Source organism: Euprymna scolopes, chromosome 46, assembly GCF_053919585.1.
Source record: "Euprymna scolopes isolate OS-2025 chromosome 46, ASM5391958v1, whole genome shotgun sequence".
Taxonomy (NCBI): domain Eukaryota; kingdom Metazoa; phylum Mollusca; class Cephalopoda; order Sepiida; family Sepiolidae; genus Euprymna; species Euprymna scolopes.
In genome coordinates this window covers 79827-97500 of record NC_136527.1, presented here as the reverse complement: position 1 = coordinate 97500, position 17674 = coordinate 79827, and positions in this window count along the sequence as shown.

Sequence of the window (17674 nt, the reverse complement as noted above, 5' to 3'; positions counted from 1 at the left end):
TTTTTCAGCTAAATCCATAACAAGCGACATGAATGGCTTATTTTATTCTCACTACACTGTAATCACGTGGTTAAAATTTTGCAGACGAAAATTTGGGAGACAACAGGTCAATGAGAACCTTTTTTTTTTGGTTTTAGTACTTGTGTTATCACAAAAAACTAATCAGAATTTTTATTAATTACATTTTTGATATTACATTTTCACCCCAAACAAGACACATCGCCACTTTGATTTAGTGGGCTACTATCAGGGACATAATCTACAGTGGGACTATGTGGGAAATTGGGCAGCAAGATGTCGGTTCACGTTACACTTGAACTTCTGCATTTCAGTACAGTTGAGGAAGCAGGAACCTGGAAAGGAATTCCAAAGTCTAGCGGTTTTGGGGAAGAAACTACTGGAGTAGAAGGCTCTCTTACATCTAGGGATCTCAACTGTGAAGGGGTGGGATTGAGCTGCTTGTTGGGTTTGTCGGAGGTATTTACGTCAAGGGTGTACGAGTGCTTACAGTTCGTTGGAAGATTTACAATTAAAGTACTTGTAGAACAGGCAGAGGGATGCTACATTTTGTCGATGGGACAGAGGCCGAAGCTTAGATGACAGTTCAAGACCTATCAGGTTGGTGATTCTCTTTTGAACCCTGTCCAGGAGCGAGAGACTAGTAGCAGATGCATCAGCCCAAATATGACAACAATGCTCCATACATGGGCGAATGGTGGCCTTTTAGAGATACAGGATACTTTCGGGCGTTAGTAGCTTTCTAGCACGGTAGTAAGAAGCTACCTTCTTCGCAGCAGTCCTGGCAATGCTCTCAATGTAATTGTTCCAACTCATGTTTCCTGTGAACGTTAGGCTGAGGAGTTTAAAAGATGTACTTTCAGATAAAGAATCGTTGGCCATTGCTATAGGTGGTAGAGAAGGTTTCTTGTAATTATTGAATGAAACTAGTTTAGTCTTGGCAGCATTTAACGTGACCATCCATTTTTGTCCCCATTCCACTACAGATTGCACGTCCTCTAGTGTTTCTGTCATTTCCTTAGATATGTGTTCATTTGTTTTCCTGTCATGTCTGTTATAGAGCGTGATGTCATCAGCATATATACCCATCTCACAGAAAATTTTGTCAGGGAGGTCATTTATGAATATTAGGAATAATAGAGGTCCAAGGATAGACCCTTGAGTCACTCCTGCATTTATATCATATTGTTTAAATGTCCGATCATCAAGGACATCCCGGATTTTTCTCTTATCTAAGAAGGATTTAATTATGTTAAGTATTCTTCCAGTGATACCGTATGATCTGATCTCCTGAGAAGACCTTCATGCCATACCCTGTCAAAAGCCTTAGATATATCTAGAGCTACCGCTCTACACCCCCCCCCCTGCTTTGTCCAGTGAATGGCATATACGTTCAGAGATTACAGTTAGGATGTCTGCTGTGGAACGGGCTTGCCTTAATCCGTATTGTTGGTCAGTCAGAAGTTTAGCATCTGTAAGGTGACGGACTAGAGCTTTGTTAATTATGAACTCAGATATTTTGGCGAAAAGTGAGAGGAGGCTAATGGGGCCATAATTTATTGGGTCATTTCTTTCGCCAGAATTCTTGAAAACTGCTACCACAGAAGCAGTTTTCCAGCAGGCAGGAAAGCAAGATTCATTAAGGTATTTGTTGTAAAGTTTGGAGAGAATTTGAGCTACTTTGGTAGAGCACTTTTTTAATAGCACAGCTGGGATTAGTTCAGGTCCACATACTTTTGAAGTGTCAAGATTTTTTATGATAGCATGCACCTGAGCAGGGCCGGGTGATTTTCAGATCGTCTAGTGTGGAGTCTGTCCACAAAGGAATGTCTGGGAGGGGTGGTTTGTAGAGTCCAGTGTGGAGTTGGAGGCAAACCGACTGGTAAGCATGTTAACCTTCTCAGTTGCTGAGCAAACATCCTCATAATTGTTGGATAGTAGGGGAATTGTTGATTGCCCATTATTTATTACACTGTTGTAGAATTTCCAGAAGTCATGGGTTCCTAATTTCTGTGCTTCGATGCGTTTTTTGGTGGTTTCAGTAAATTCTCTCTTAGCTGTCTCTATTTCTTTCTTACGGTTACTTCTGGTTTCTATATATTTTTGTCTGTTCGAACTGGACTTATGTCAGTTAAACCTTCAGTACGCATGCTGCCTTTGTGCAATGGCAGCTGCACAATGTAGAAATAAACCATTGGGGAGAGTGGGGCTTGCTATAAAATTTCATCATTGGCACATGTGCTTCAATTGCCGTTTTGAACTATTCAATATTTGGTCTCATTTGCACACTGTTCAGCAGGAAGTGAAAAGATATTTCACCATGGGGCGTCTGATGAGATCCCTGAGGGCTTCCCAGTCAGCCCTTTTATAATATCTTGTTGTTTTGAGCAATGGCTCTTCCGTTTTGGCTCTAGAGTTTAGGGCGATTTCAACTATTATCACTGCATGATCAGCGTTCCCAAGTGGGCTGAGGGCATTTGTAACACAATCATTGAGAACTGTGGTCAGAAACAGATCTAGAAGTGACGTGTGTTGTTCTTGCTGGTCTGGGAAATATGTTGGAAATGTAATCATCTGTGATAGGGAATGAGATATAGAGAAGCTATGTGTTGTGCTACGTCTGTGTAAGTAGAAAATCTAAGCCAGTTTCTGTGGACATTGAAGTCGCCAAATACATGCACTTGTAGGGGACTAGGATATATAAATACCCCAATCCCGTTACAAAAGAATAATGAAACGAATGGGGATTGAAGGAAACAAAGACTCAATTAATGGATAAGATAAACGTTGTTTATTTGCTGTTGAAAGAAATGAACATTTTAGTTATAACATGTCCGCGCGTATGTAACCAATGTCCGTTGCAGGACTGATGTTGTAGCCAGAATAGGAAATGTGTTTTCATCTCAAGTTCGGGTCATTATTGTTTGTTCGCGCGTGGGAATTGAAGTGAGTGTTGTAGTGGAAATGAGAATCCAGCGTGTAGGCAAGGAAGAGGATATTAGAGTTGTCATCAGTTAGTAGTCAGCTACGCTAAGGTGTTCTTAGTGGCCAGTCGTAGATGGAGAGAGAAAGAGGGAGAATGTATACATACAGTCATTAGCTCGTGCCCCATACATAGTAGGAAGTGGGCGTGAGGTGCGCGTGCACGCGCGCCGAAACGGTGCGCGGCTTGTTAGCCCAACCTCTCTCGTTGAGAGTTGGTCCTGAAGAGAGTTAGAAACAGCTTATCGCCTTGTTTTTATACTCGTTTCCAGAGTGTATTTTGCGCATGTGTATTTCCTTAGAAAGCGGAAGTGACGTCGTCCATGTGCTGTGTTCATGTTCGCGTGTGTGAGTACATGTGTATACGTAAGTGTGTGTGTATATATACGTGAATGTGAGTGTATGTATGCGAACGTGAATAAGTGTACATGTGTGGACGTGGGCGCGTATGTTTGTGTGCGCGTATGTATATGACAGCTTGAAATATGAATGTGTGTTTTGTGTGAGACTTGAAAAAGGCTCGTACACACTTGTGTGCTAGTGTCAAGGGAAAGTGCTGTATCTATGCTGTCAGAGACTTTGTTTATTATGGTACAGTCCTGGGTCGAGGGAGAGCGGTAGAGAAAATAAAAGTAACTAATGTTATATTGCATGTTAAGTCTAAAGCACATAAAGGCTTGATCGTCCGATTCTAGTTTTGTTTCTCTAGTCAAGGTAAGGGTGTTTCAAATATAGACTCCAAGCCTGTGCGTATGTCTGTCAGAGTCCTTATGGCAGAGTGGGAGATATTTGGGCATGTTAAAGTAGTTTGAGGGGATGGAGGAGTGTAGGTTAGTCTCACTTAGTGCTAAGATATCCGGGTTGTTTGTTAGGAGAAATACTTCAACATCATTTAAATTAGTTCTAAGCACACGGATGTGCGTAAATGCAAGTCTCAAGGGAGGAGGCAATTTGGTTTTGTTTGAGTTTTGTCCTGGTTTAAGCATAATTTTAGATTATATTTCTATAACTGGTGTTTTTTTGAATATGTCTTTCACAAATTTTATCACAGAATCTTGTCATAAATTATGTATAGCGACTCACGGCAGAGTCACCAATTGGAACTTATGGAGGAATCCTATTTGTAAGGGCATGAGTCGGTGTTTACCAAATCATAAGTGGGATCTATCAATTTTTAGGATTGGGGTTGCAGGTGCTGAAATTTCTTGAAATTAAAAGTAGGAAGGTATCCATGGGACCGTTTAAAGGCAAATTTAACTGGATTACCAATTAATAAATAAATTAGAAATAACTCTGGAAAATAACGACACTTGAAAAAGAACTCGAAATCACTGTATCAACATGAAATAAACAAAATTTATTTATGTGTCGCGAATATTAGTTTAAATCGTTGCAACTGTAGTGAAGTAGAAAAAAAAGAAATTAAAAAAAAATATATAAGACACAGCTGTTCCTTCCAAAAGGTTGAGCTCTTCAACGTCCAAAAATAATTCACCGTCACAAAAAGAATTCACCGTCACTTCTTCCAACCATCGTTTCACTCTCTGCGCTCTTCACGCTGCTTAAAAAAAAGTACCGTTTATATGCTGCCCATTTCTCCACTTATGCAAATTGACTATCAACCAGAACCATCTAGTTTTCCATTTCTCCAAACAGCCAATTTGCAAAGGGGGACAACTCAAACCACATGCCCCCTTGATCTACACGATCATCACATGTCAACCCATCACGTAGTCGCTCGACCAACATGGCGGCCGTCTTTCTCGCTGCGATCTCCGCGGAGCCTCTTCATGAACGTCGCTACTTGGCTCGACGTCGCTGTCTTCCTCTGATGACACCACTACCGGCTGCACATCAAGGATGTGTTGAGGGATGCCGTCGATAGATACATTGTTCGGGGACTGGATACTTGTCACAATGCCCCTCCCCCAGCGTGTGGTACAGCAAGTATCAGGCGGTTTGATCCACACTTCCTCTCTCACTCACACAGTTGCTTGCTTCTCGCCTTCCTCCGCAGGTACCTGTGCAGTTCGGAGATGCCGCCACTTGTACTTGAAGACTGCCCTCTGCGGCACTGACTTCACTTTTTGCCCTGACTTTGGAGCCATATTATACCAGAAGACAGCTTCTGGCGGCGAAATCTGGCCCCTTTCAGCTATAGCCTTAATGGTCCTGTGATGCTGCTCCACAATTCCGTTTCCGCCTGGTCTATATGCAGCCCTGAAATAACGCCGCACTCTCCACATATCCAACACATTCTCCATGGCAGCTGAGCGAAAGGCAGTTCCATTGTCCATTAGCACTTCCGTCACTGGACCCCTCTCCAAAACCACCTCTTCCAAGACCTTTGCAATTTCACCTGCATTTTCCGCCTTGATCTCCCCCCAAATGGCTACTCTTCCTGGTCCACAGTCGACCATTGACAGATACGGCCTCTGTCGATAGTGCGTTACGTCTATCGCCAACCTGCTCCAGTTCTCTGCCACCTGAACCTCACCAGCTTCGTGTCTACTCGGCGCAGGGTCGATTGATTGACACCGGCTGCATCTCTCAACCACTGTCCTAACGGCCTCCTTTGTGATTCTGGGGTCCACCTTCCTGGCCAAGAACAAGGTTCTATCCACTCCAAAATGGTGCATGTCATGCAAATCCTTCAGAGTGTCTTCATTCAAACAACATATTGCAACAGCTGCCTCATTCGGCGCCTTTAGCCAGGACTTCTGCACCCTCGTCATCACATATGCTCTGTTCTTCACTGAAGGAACGATAGTGACCCTAAGTTGAAGATCAAATTCCCTAATCAGCTCCCTTAACATCATCAATCAACGCTTTACTGGCATCTCGGCAGCGCCTTTCGTCTTCACCCTCCTTTCTCTTGTAGCTTCGGACTGGATCCAAGAGAACACAGTGGCTGAGTCGGTCCTCACCTCAACATTCTGTAGCCCCCATTTCAAGGCTAAGTTGATGCCCTTCATAACCGCATCCAGTTCAGCCACATTTATGTGAGCCATGTCGTCCTTCTTCCGCAACCAAGCAGCATCTTCTGCAGTAACACTACCTATCTTCAAGGTGACCCCCACAGCTATACAGCTTGCATCACACCACACAACACCTTCTGCACTGTTGGGTACATGCAAAACACCTCTCACTGGATCCTCCCTCTTCACCTCTTCAATAATCTCTCTCATAATGTCCACAGTCTCTTTATCAACTCCATCCTCCCACTTCGCTCCACTAGTTAGCCTTTTGATATAACTACATGCAGTCCGTAGCCATCCTGCAATAGGGTAATGGCCCACCAGTCTTCCGCATATTGAGAAGAGTTCTCGCCTGCTCAATTTTTCCGACACCTCCGGGATCTCATTTCCCCTCCAGAACACTAACCGTCCAATCTGGTCTTTTCTTAGTTGGAGCCCTAACACAGCTCCTCCCTCCAACGATTCTGGACGTTTTGCAATTAGCCCAAAGCTGTTGAGGTGTTTTACTACATCCTCCGCAGTTGTTACCGTCTCATCCACCAAAATATCATCAATGTAGGAACTGGTGGCTCTTCTGACTGCGTCCTCCTTGCTTAGCACCGTTTTGAGGATCGCTGCCATGATTTTTGGTGCAGAATTCAGGCCAAAACCCAACCTAGTCAGGCAGTACGTTCGGCCCTTGTATCTGACCAGCTGGTATTTCCAGAATTCCTGTGAAATGTGGATCTGTTTTAAATCCACAATCGTCGCAGCCTTCTGACTCTGCCTCCACTCTCGCATGGTCTCTCCGCACACGTCCATCACATCGCCTCCTGTGTGATACGCAACGTGTACGTTCAGCTCCCTGAAGTCCAATACTGGCCGAACTTTTTGTTTTGTGGGCTGAACAACCGCCATTAACGGCAGCACACCTTCCACCTTCTCTGTCCATGGTCTTAAAATCCCCTCTGAGATCCATCGGTCCACCTCCTTCTCAAATTCAACTCTTGTGCGTCCTCGCAACGTATGCTCGTAGCATTCCACTCTGTTGTTCAGTATGGGAGGTTCTCCCTTCCATGCCCACTTGACTGTCCATTTCTCACTATCAAAGTGTGCAGAGAAATCTTGGTCCTCTATCGTGCAACTTTTGTCTGACCCGGCCGTTCTTGTGACACCTTTTTCGAATTGCACACCTGCAGCCCCTTGATGTACTCCAAATCTCACGAAGTTCCTATATACCGTAACGCCCCCTAGTCGAGCAATTGCGTCCATCCCTAGCACCACATCGATACCCGTGACAATTTTGTTAATAACAATCGCCTGGATTGTTAGTGACATCCCACGTACCATCAACCGAACGATACTTGTGCCATTGCACTTCACCTCTCTGCCGTCAACTGCCGTAATGCTGCTGGTTCCATTGCATGTGTCAACCATGTCTTTGGTGACAATTGTTGAAGTACAGCCTGTGTCGACAAGGGCTTTTGCACTTCGTCCATTTATGGTCACCTCTACTTGTGGTGACATACCCTGAAGCGCCTTCATCGAATAAGTGGGGTAGCCACCGGCGCAGTGACTTCCCCCTGTTCCTTTCCCTGGGGGCAGAATCTGCTGATGTGGCCGACTTCCCCACAGCGGTAACACGTGACTTCTGGCTTTGGCTCCCTGCACTCCCTTGCCATATGGGGGCCTTGGCATCGGTAGCATCTGCCAGAGAACGTCTTAAGCATTTCACTGCTGATCCTCTTTGCTTCCATAGTTCCCGCCGAAATAGCTTGTAGTGAAGTAGAAAAAAAAAGAAATTAAAAAAAAATATATAAGACACAGCTGTTCCTTCCAAAAGGTTGAGCTCTTCAACGTCCAAAAATAATTCACCGTCACAAAAAGAATTCACCGTCACTTCTTCCAACCATCATTTCACTCTCTGCGCTCTTCACGCTGCTTAAAAAAAAGTACCGTTTATATGCTGCCCATTTCTCCACTTATGCAAATTGACTATCAACCAGAGCCATCTAGTTTTCCATTTCTCCAAACAGCCAATTTGCAAAGGGGGGCAACTCAAACCACAGCAACATAAGTGTTGCCCGGGTGTTTGTAAGTGTGTGTGATTTGGGTAAATCGTTGGCCGGGTGTTTGTTTTAAAAAAAAGAAAACAAAACCTTGATGTGTGGTGGAAAAATAATAAAGTGTGAAAAAAAATGTGCGACTCAGCAGGTTTTGACGAGTTAATGACGTGAACAGTGTTTTATTTACCGCGAGTCTGTTTGCTTCTTTTTCTTTTATACAAGAAAGCTTAATCGAAAATTTTTGAATATTTATCTTTCCAAAGTCGGGCAAATTAAATAGACAGGCAACTCCGGTTGTTAACTCGTAGATATTATCATTTAGGCGCAATATAAAAAGTTTTAAGAAGTTGTGAGGCGACCGATTGGTTCTCAGAAAAAAGCCTTTCTTGGACATACACGAAAACAGACACACACACACACAAACATTTTCGCTTTTATATTTATAGACTAGCGGGGGGGGGGTACCTGGCGATGCTCGGGTGTCTTAAGGTAAATCAAAACTCCGGGATGGGGGGGGTTTAAATAATAAAAAAAAATGTTTTGGTAGGTAAGTATGAGAATCGAACCCGTACCCTTGAGTTGGAAATTAATGTGTGAAAAAAAAACTGGGCGACATTACCCATTAGGCCACCGCGACATGCAACCCAGGTTTGAATTTATGTATTGAACTATAAAAACAGGCGTGCGCAATAAAAGTTAACTCTGCTGCTTCTATTTGACCTAATTAAGAAGGTCAAATAGAAGTCACGCAGTTGTTTACCCAAATTTGACTTTTTTTTTTCCCCCAACAGATGTTGGGGAGAGGGAAACCAGCTCCCAATTGTCCAGATTGAATAACAATTGTCTGATGTACAACATTGATCAAAGATGATTGCTTCTGGACATTTCCCGGCGCAATGCCGAGAACGTTTTTCGTTGTTAACTTTGAATTAGTTTCGCTTTTTATACGAAAAAGCCTCATCAACACGCGAGAAGCCAAAATAGCAATACTTTTGTAAACGTTGACGTAAATAAATCTAGATGCGACGCGCTTTCCCAAATCGTACATATTATTATTTAGGACCCATATAAACAGTTGTAAGCGATCATAACGACCTCGGAACCGCGTGCGAGAAAAGCCTTTTGGAGACATACATGAAATGGTCACACACATTTTGCCTTTTATATATATAGACAGATAACATGAGGTTTAAAATTACTGATTTTTACGATCAGAGTGTCATGCGTGGCTTGGAATCAATGTGATTATTTTCTGAGAAAAACAGTCGATAATCACGAAAGTGAAAACGTGGATTTGTGTTGATCACATAAGAACAGTAGTCTATATATATAAAAGCGAAAATGTGTGCATTTTTTTTGTGTATGTATGTTCGCTTTTTGTGTATGTATGTTCACTTTTTGTGTATGTATGTTCGCTTTTTGTGTATGTATGTTCGCTTTTTGTGTATGTCTGCAAAAGGATTTTTTTCAGCGGCTTCTTGAGGCCGTCGCTCATTTTTAAAACTTTTTATATCACATCAAAATCATAATATCTACGAGTTACAAACGAGGGTCGCCTGTCTATTTAATTTGCCTGACTTTGAAACGTTAAATATTCAACATTTTGGGATCGCCGCATATTGCTTTCGTTTTTTGGTACGAAAAAAAGCAAAACTCGATTCGAATCCCTGGCCCACGGCCAGTGGTCTCTATAAAGTGATGTAACGTTTAGTCAATGGGTGAACAAGTGTTCTGCTCCATCACTATCATTCGGTAATTCCTCGATTGCAGTCCGTATACTGCAAGAGTTATAACTTACTGAATTATTATTTATACGTCGTTATTTATACGTCGTTATTTATTCAGTAATGGTTGTTCCAAGTGGGCAATCCTGTCATGCCAGAATAGTCATCAGTTTCAGGATTTTTTTTTTTTTTTTTAAACATAGGCGTCACCACATTATCAAGGCCAAGAGGCCACTCAAGGATAAGGGTTAAAGAGTGTACAGTAGAAATTGGACAATATAGTAATCATTAGTAATGAAAATTTGGTAAATTTGATAACTTATATGGAACGGCTCATCAAGAACTTATTTACGTTAGACTTGAACACAACCATATTGTAGTCAGCCGGAAAACAGGAAACAGAAGACAATTCCACAGGCGTGCAGTTCTAAGAAAGAAGCTTTGTTCATGGAATCTACGTTTAGGTTTAGGCACAGATAAAGAGTGGGGGGAATTATTGATAGTGTTTACAGCTAGACGAATGTTTCTTGTGAAAGTTGGGCGAGGGAGGACCATAGATTGAAGCTCAGTCGAACACTTTCCATGAAAATAACGATACATCAGAGACAAACTCGCAACATCTCTTCTGTGAGATAGAGGTTGCAGGGAAGAGAAAAGGACATCTCCTACGAGGCTACGAAGTCTATTTTGAACTCTATCAAGGCAGGACAAGTCCTTTCTAGCAGCTCCTGTCCAGATGTGCCAACAGTATTCCATCCTTGGACGTACCTGGCTCTTATATAGATAGAGAATTGCATCAGCAGTGAGATATCTACCGGATCGATAGAAAGATCCCACATTTACATGCATATTTAAAGATAATTTGTGCGCGGCTGAAATGTGCGATCTTATTTCGTTGGAGTGCCCATCAGATTCTGAACTCATGAGAATGTTATCAGTTATAGGATACGGGGTGTGAGCCAGCCGGTGTTCACCAATTCATAATCCAGATCTATCGATTTTTAAGACCAAGGTTGCAGGTGCTGGAATCTCTAGAAGTCGAAAATAGTAGAATATCACCAGGACCGTTAAAAGTAAATTTAACGAGATCTCCAATTTACCGAAGGCGTCCAGCAAATCACATCCACACCCATATGAAATAAAAAGATGTGAATATCGTTGGAAAAATAACGACATCCGACAAAGAACTCGAGATCGCTGTCTTGGGAAGAAATAAGAACATTTATTTACATGTTTAAGCAACATTAATTCAAATCATTCCAATGTTAAGGGTTTTGCAACGAATGTTCATTAGACAGTCTTTTCTAATAAGTATCTCGTGGAAAAGGTTTATTATTACTCATTTTCATGAACTGAGATTTTCTCTCACAAGGTTTTTGCCCCTGGCAAAATGGAACAAAACAAACAAACAGAAATTACAACAAGCTCACCTTAAAACTTCAACGTAAATTTTATTAAAGTAAAAAAGGTCCATGTTGCAAAAGATGCGTCATCTTCAGCTATCTGCCACTATGGCCTGGTAACGTCCCCGAAGGGAATAATAGTTCGTCTTCGATAAATGTACAACAATCGACATCGAGGCCTTCATAATTTGGCTTTTCTAAGGTTTGACAGATTGGCCCTTTTATGGCCAAATTTGGTATTTTTTTTACGTTCTTTTATGACCTGCTTAATAAAAGTGCGTAAAAAAAGACCAAATGTAGCCTTAAAAAGGCCAATCTGTCAAACCTTAGAAAAGTCAAATTTCAAAAGCAACACAGCCGAGTACATTTAGTCTAATGAAAAATGATGAAAAAAAAAAAAAAAAAATAATTTTTTTCTGGTTTTATTTCAGCCTTTGGGTCTAATAATGTGTTTTATATAAAAATAAATAGCTTTTATAAATTTTTGTTTGTCAAATAATTTACGCCGCTAAATTACACATTTACTACTACTACTACTTCTAATACTAATTATTATTATTATTATTATTATTATTATTATTATTATTATTATTTCTTCTTCTTCTTCTTCTTCTTCTTCTTCTTCTTCTTCTTCTTTTTACCTGTGTTACCAAAAATATCGTCTTTATTTCAATTCCCTTCGTTTTTATTTTCTGCGAACCTGTTTTCTGGTCGCCATCTTAACTATTACTTCCACACTTTTTAATTTTTTTTATTTTAATTAAACCCAACGATGTTTAATTTCTTGGACGCTAACAAGTTATTTGAAAAGCAGCTTGTCCAAGCAAAAAGTAAGTATTGCTTGAATTTAGTGTTTCGGGGAATGTTTTTTTTTGGGGGGGGGAGGGTTACAACTGTAGAATGCAAGTTTAGGATATGTTTTCGAATTCACGGCGGAAGCACCAATTTATAGGCCCGATTTTTGGGAATGTAGTTTAGCGGACCCATTAATTAAAGGTAAATTTAACGTGGTCGTCAATCCATAGAAAAAACGGTTATCCTGACGCTCCGCACTTCTTTATTTACATTGGAAGTGACGTCACACAAATCTTATAATACGGATGGCTACAATTGTAAAAATAATTTGTTTTATTTTTCTTTCATTTTGAGCTCCTTTTTTCTCCCGTTTGTTTTTGTTTTCTACAATTAATAAACCAGTTTACAAGTAAATTCAATGTTGGAAACTACTCGTTTGCCGTAATTTTAAACGTTATTTTCATTTTCAGCGACCCCGACGAAACCTTTAAGAGTGGTAATTTAAAGGAATTTGAGGGTGGAGTAATTCTTCATATTTACCTTTTTTTTTTAAATTGAATTGTTAGGTGAAAGTACAGAATAGTTACAATACATCCTCCCTTCCCCATGTTAAATAATAGGTTTCTAAATAATAGCGTTAAAAAATAGCTCGGGTCGTAAAGTGCAGGCAGGACTGCAGGCGCGCTATGGGAGAAAAAAAAAGTTAAATTATCCGCTGTGTTAGTAATTAAAAACTAAAACAAATTCTCCAAATGAAAAGAAATGTTAGATTCTCCGCTCAAATACCAATATAACAAATGGGAGAGAAAAAAAAATTAAATTCGCTAAAACAAATTATTTTTTACTTGTAAACTGGTTTATTAATTGTAGAAAACAAAAACAAACGGGAGAAAAAAAGGAGCTCAAAATGAAAGAAAAATAAAACAAATTATTTTTACAATTGTAGCCATCCGTATTATAAGATTTGTGTGACGTCACTTCCAATGTAAATAAAGAAGTGCGGAGCGTCAGGATAACCGAAAAAGCTACCAACTTACATTTCGTAATAAAGAAATAAAAATGGTATTATTTTACTTAAAGGCCCGTTTCACGTTCGTTTATAACAAAATATGTTTTTTTGTAGATTTCGGTGTGCTAAAAACGAATCTGCAAACCGTTTCCCTCGCAAAAAAAAAAAAAAAAAAAAAAAATTTCATGATATGAAGAAATTACTTTTTCAAAAAGTGGGTGATCACTTTTCCATGTAAATTTAACTTAAAATGCGCACCGTTTCTGGCCACTTGAAAGAGGGGTCATTTTTGTGTGTTTATTGGCAAAAAAGTTTTTTGTTTGATCTCTTTTTGTAGCAAAAAATCAGGGACAAAGATAGGAAATAGGCAGTTTCGCCCTGCACCTCCCACCTCTAGAAGAGAGGGATTTTTTGGCTGTAAAAACCGTAGAGAAAGAAGAAGGAGACAAAAACAAACAAACAAAAAAAAGGCAGAAGAAAACTCGTTTCTCGCAGATACGTAATTCGTTACAAAGAACAATCCAATCGCCAGAACCACCTACGCACAATCTACAGGACACTGCCTGACTGCTTTCCAGCGTCCTGCCTTTATAGCGGCCGAGAATTATATATTTGCATAACCGTGCGAAAGCAGACGCGATTCTGCGAGAATTGCATGGGGTCAGCGGCAATAAAAACCCATGGACGCCATCTTGGAACTCTCTTCCGCTCAGCCCGCAACACAGACGTATCCGAGGTTAGGGTTAGGGTTAGGGTAAGCTCTTTATTTCCCCTCATTTTTGGTTATTGCTAATTCTGCTACACTACACCCTGATCTCATGATCACAAACAGGGTAGAGGGGCAGTCGTCTTTGTCGGGTACTTTGAAGAACCGGGAGCTAAACTTCCTCTTTGCCATCTTCCTCATTACCACCGTTATTGCCACCAGTCTCTTCCATAGCCGGTGTTCCACAATAAGGGCAGGGGGGCAGTATCCGTCTTTGTCGGGTACTCCTTCGTAAAGGCAAGACAGGTGGTTCTTCTTTCGCTTCTTCAGTATGTGCATTATATGGCTCAAAATCCTCTCTGTCGTCCTGCATCATACTCTCTGTCCTTTCAGAAGACATTGTACTGTCTGAGACTTCCTCTTCCTCCGATGTAACAACATAATGGCAAGGACACAGATCCTTCATGTGGCGAGGCACACCGTCCACCAAAATTGATTGAGGGCTGATTACCTTGGTCACCTCACCCTTCCCGAACCTAGTAGTACATCGATTTTGCGGTCTTTGACCCACACGTGATCTCCAACCTGGTAAGGGCTGTTCTTGGGACCTGGGGACGCAGTTGCGAGATTGGTCTCCTTAGCTTGAACTTCGTATTGATAAATCCTGTTGGCAGGCACAGTGAAGGGAGATGTGTCATTTCTTGGTATGATGTTATACCATTAGATAACCTCCTGTATGGGACAGCACATTCTAGCCGCTATTTGTTTCCCTGTACGGTGACATCACTCCGCTATGCCATTCCTAGCTGGAGCGTATTAACAATGGAATCGCAAGTGAACTCCCCATTTATGTGCAAATGCTTGGAACACGTTGCTGTAGAAAGCTGTACCATTGTCTAAAAGGATTTCATGCGGTGAGCCACACTCGAGGAACACTGCCTCCAACTGATGAATCACGCTTGCCGAGTCCTGCCTTGCCAATTTCCTCCAAATGAAGAAACGCGATGGACATATATATATATATATATATATATATATACCTATATATATATACATATATATATACTAGCCGATTTACCTGAGCTTTGCTACAGATATATTTGTATTACACAATACTAATTGGCATTCTTTTAATATTTATGTAATTACAGGTTCGAAACCAAAACTTCTGGGTAAACGACATTTCTTGTACCACTGGTAAAAATGTAAACAAAAGTTCTACATTACGTACAAAAAAAAACTGTACAGGTCCGTTTTCAGTTTGTGTTGCTCCCAAAAATGTAAATTAGGATTTTTGTGGATAAACTATGCTTGGTTGTGTATATAAAAAGTACCCCATTTTTAATAAATGAAGGACTTTCACATAAAAATTTAATAAACAAAAGATACGGCAAAAATTGAATTACACTTGTAAATCATATCTAAAAAATAGCACGGTTCGTAAACTGCAGAAATACTAAACAGATAAAAACACCCGCATTTTTGTACTTCTGCAATTATTTTTCTTTGAATGATGCTGAGACATAAAGCGACACCCCCCTTCCCCCGAAAAAAAAAACATAATTACGTCGAAACTCCCCCACACAAATATATATTATCAACTAAATCAATTACCCAGACAGGAAAACATAAGATCTTTCTCAAAAGAAAATTGAAGAAAAAAAAGTGAAAAAAAAAACGCGTAGGAATATATCTGATATAAAAAGCATTACTTTACCTTGTTTCTTTTTCAAAGTATTATGGAAACGATAATAAAATTCAGACAGTCAAGTGAATAGTTGAAAAATGATTTTAAAATCGTCCATAGGAAATAAATTTTAACCTTTTGGTAAACGTGCTCACACCTTACAATGAATCGACATTTATAGCCGAGACTTTAATAGAGGGCTAACGATTTAAAATATTTCATCGAAAAATAAAATCATCCTTAGCCTAATTATTTATTTTTTTATCAATATTTGTAACTTTTACATTTATAGAAAATAAATAATTAAAACAAATCATTTTATCACCATATCTCTCGATTTGGTTAAAAACTATATCCATTCATAACCAGAAGTGAAATATCAGTGAAAATTACTTAAAATGTGCCAGTTTAGCAAATAGTACAAAATAACTTGAATTAAAATAATTTAAATAAATTAACTTTAAATAATACTCTTAAATAGAACAATTACATCAATTACATTACTATAATCAGTAATTTTAATTGAGCGAATTATTTAAAAAGATTTTCTTCAATATAATATGCAAGTTAGATTAGTTCTATTATGTACATTGCCTTCAATATAGTGTATATATATTGATCGTGATGCTATTTATTTATATAGAAAATCTTATAGTAAATAAAATTTATATAGATAACCGTTTTCAGCAGGAAGTTTTGTATATATTAATCAAATTGTGAGCAAACAAACAAACAAACAGACAGGATTACGGATTTATATATAATAGATAAATATATATATATATACATGTATATATATACATATATATATATACATATATATATACATAAATATATATACATGTATATATATACATATATATACATATATATATACATGTATATATATACATATATACATATATATACATATATATAACAATTTATCAGTCTACAATTGTCTATAAACTGATATCATCAAAAATTAGATAAGCTGTTTTAAATTTCCTCTCTTGACAAAATTGCCAACCAAAATACAAACGGATTTTCCTTTACGATAGAGGATAGAACTGAAGCAGTATACTTAATATGTACAATACGTGCGTACTAAACTAAACCACCTTTGCTACCTATATATAATCGCCTATACTGAATCCTCATCAGCTCACAACTCTCTGTATCCCCAGACTCTTAATTTCTCAAATCTTATATCACCAAGACATCCTTCTGAATAGATACAAGAATTCTCCTGAGCAGTTCAACATCCAGTGATCATATATCTAATCCTCATGAAATTGCTTATATTACTCTGAATATTACCTTAAATTTTCATTCTATCCCTAAGCATAGTAGAACACCTCATAATACTCTATTCAACTATTAAAATTAGATAAACCCAGTTGCAATATTAGAATTGCTTCGTCCCTGACCTAGACTACGGACTTGTACAATAAACCATGAAACTATTGTGCCTAAAATTCCTCTCAAAACTGAAAAATACTGCTGCTTGTATACTAAGTACCTCCTATAGATACTTTACCTCCAAGATGACTGCCTTGTCTGTTTTGCATGACAAACCTTTTTATTTTTTACTTAAATTCTCTTTCTCCTGATCACTAACAAATCAAACTGCTCTATTTCCCAAGTTGCCACTAAACCTAATTTGTTTCACGTAACTTAGAGGGGTTCTTGCTCTCCGCCCTTGACCCTAACAGACTCGTAAATCGATACCCATTAACACCTAAAATTTCCTAGGCATGCTCCTGATTATAACTCCTAATCCATAACCAAGCTTCTAAGTAAATACTTACTAGCCATAGTCCTATACATAGACTTAGAGTAATCTATAATGAACAGCAACCATTAATATCTCTTTGTTAAGAGATAGTATTGCAATAATTATTACACAAACTAAACCGGTACTCATTGAAATAAAAACTTCCGGATATTAAGAGAAAGGCGAAGTCATTCTCCTTCATTGTAGTCTAAAGGCAACTCACTCAAATTGTCTAAAATTCCATGCATTCGTATACAATACTACTTATCCATTCATCCATCTATATTTAACTTTACTTACAGAATATGCAATAACCTATATCTATCAGATATAACTGTACTCCATATCAAATGTTCTCTTGTATCTATGCTGAGCATATCTTATCTTTCAGTCTTACTAAATATTCAGTTTGGGCACCAAATCAGAATTTCTAATAGCAAGTAAATCATACTCTAACACTTTATCCTAATCCTAAACCTACTAAACCATATCTAACCATACATTCCTAAACTTACAAAACTATATCTAACCATACATTAACTCGTCTCTCTCAATCCAATACTGTAGCAAA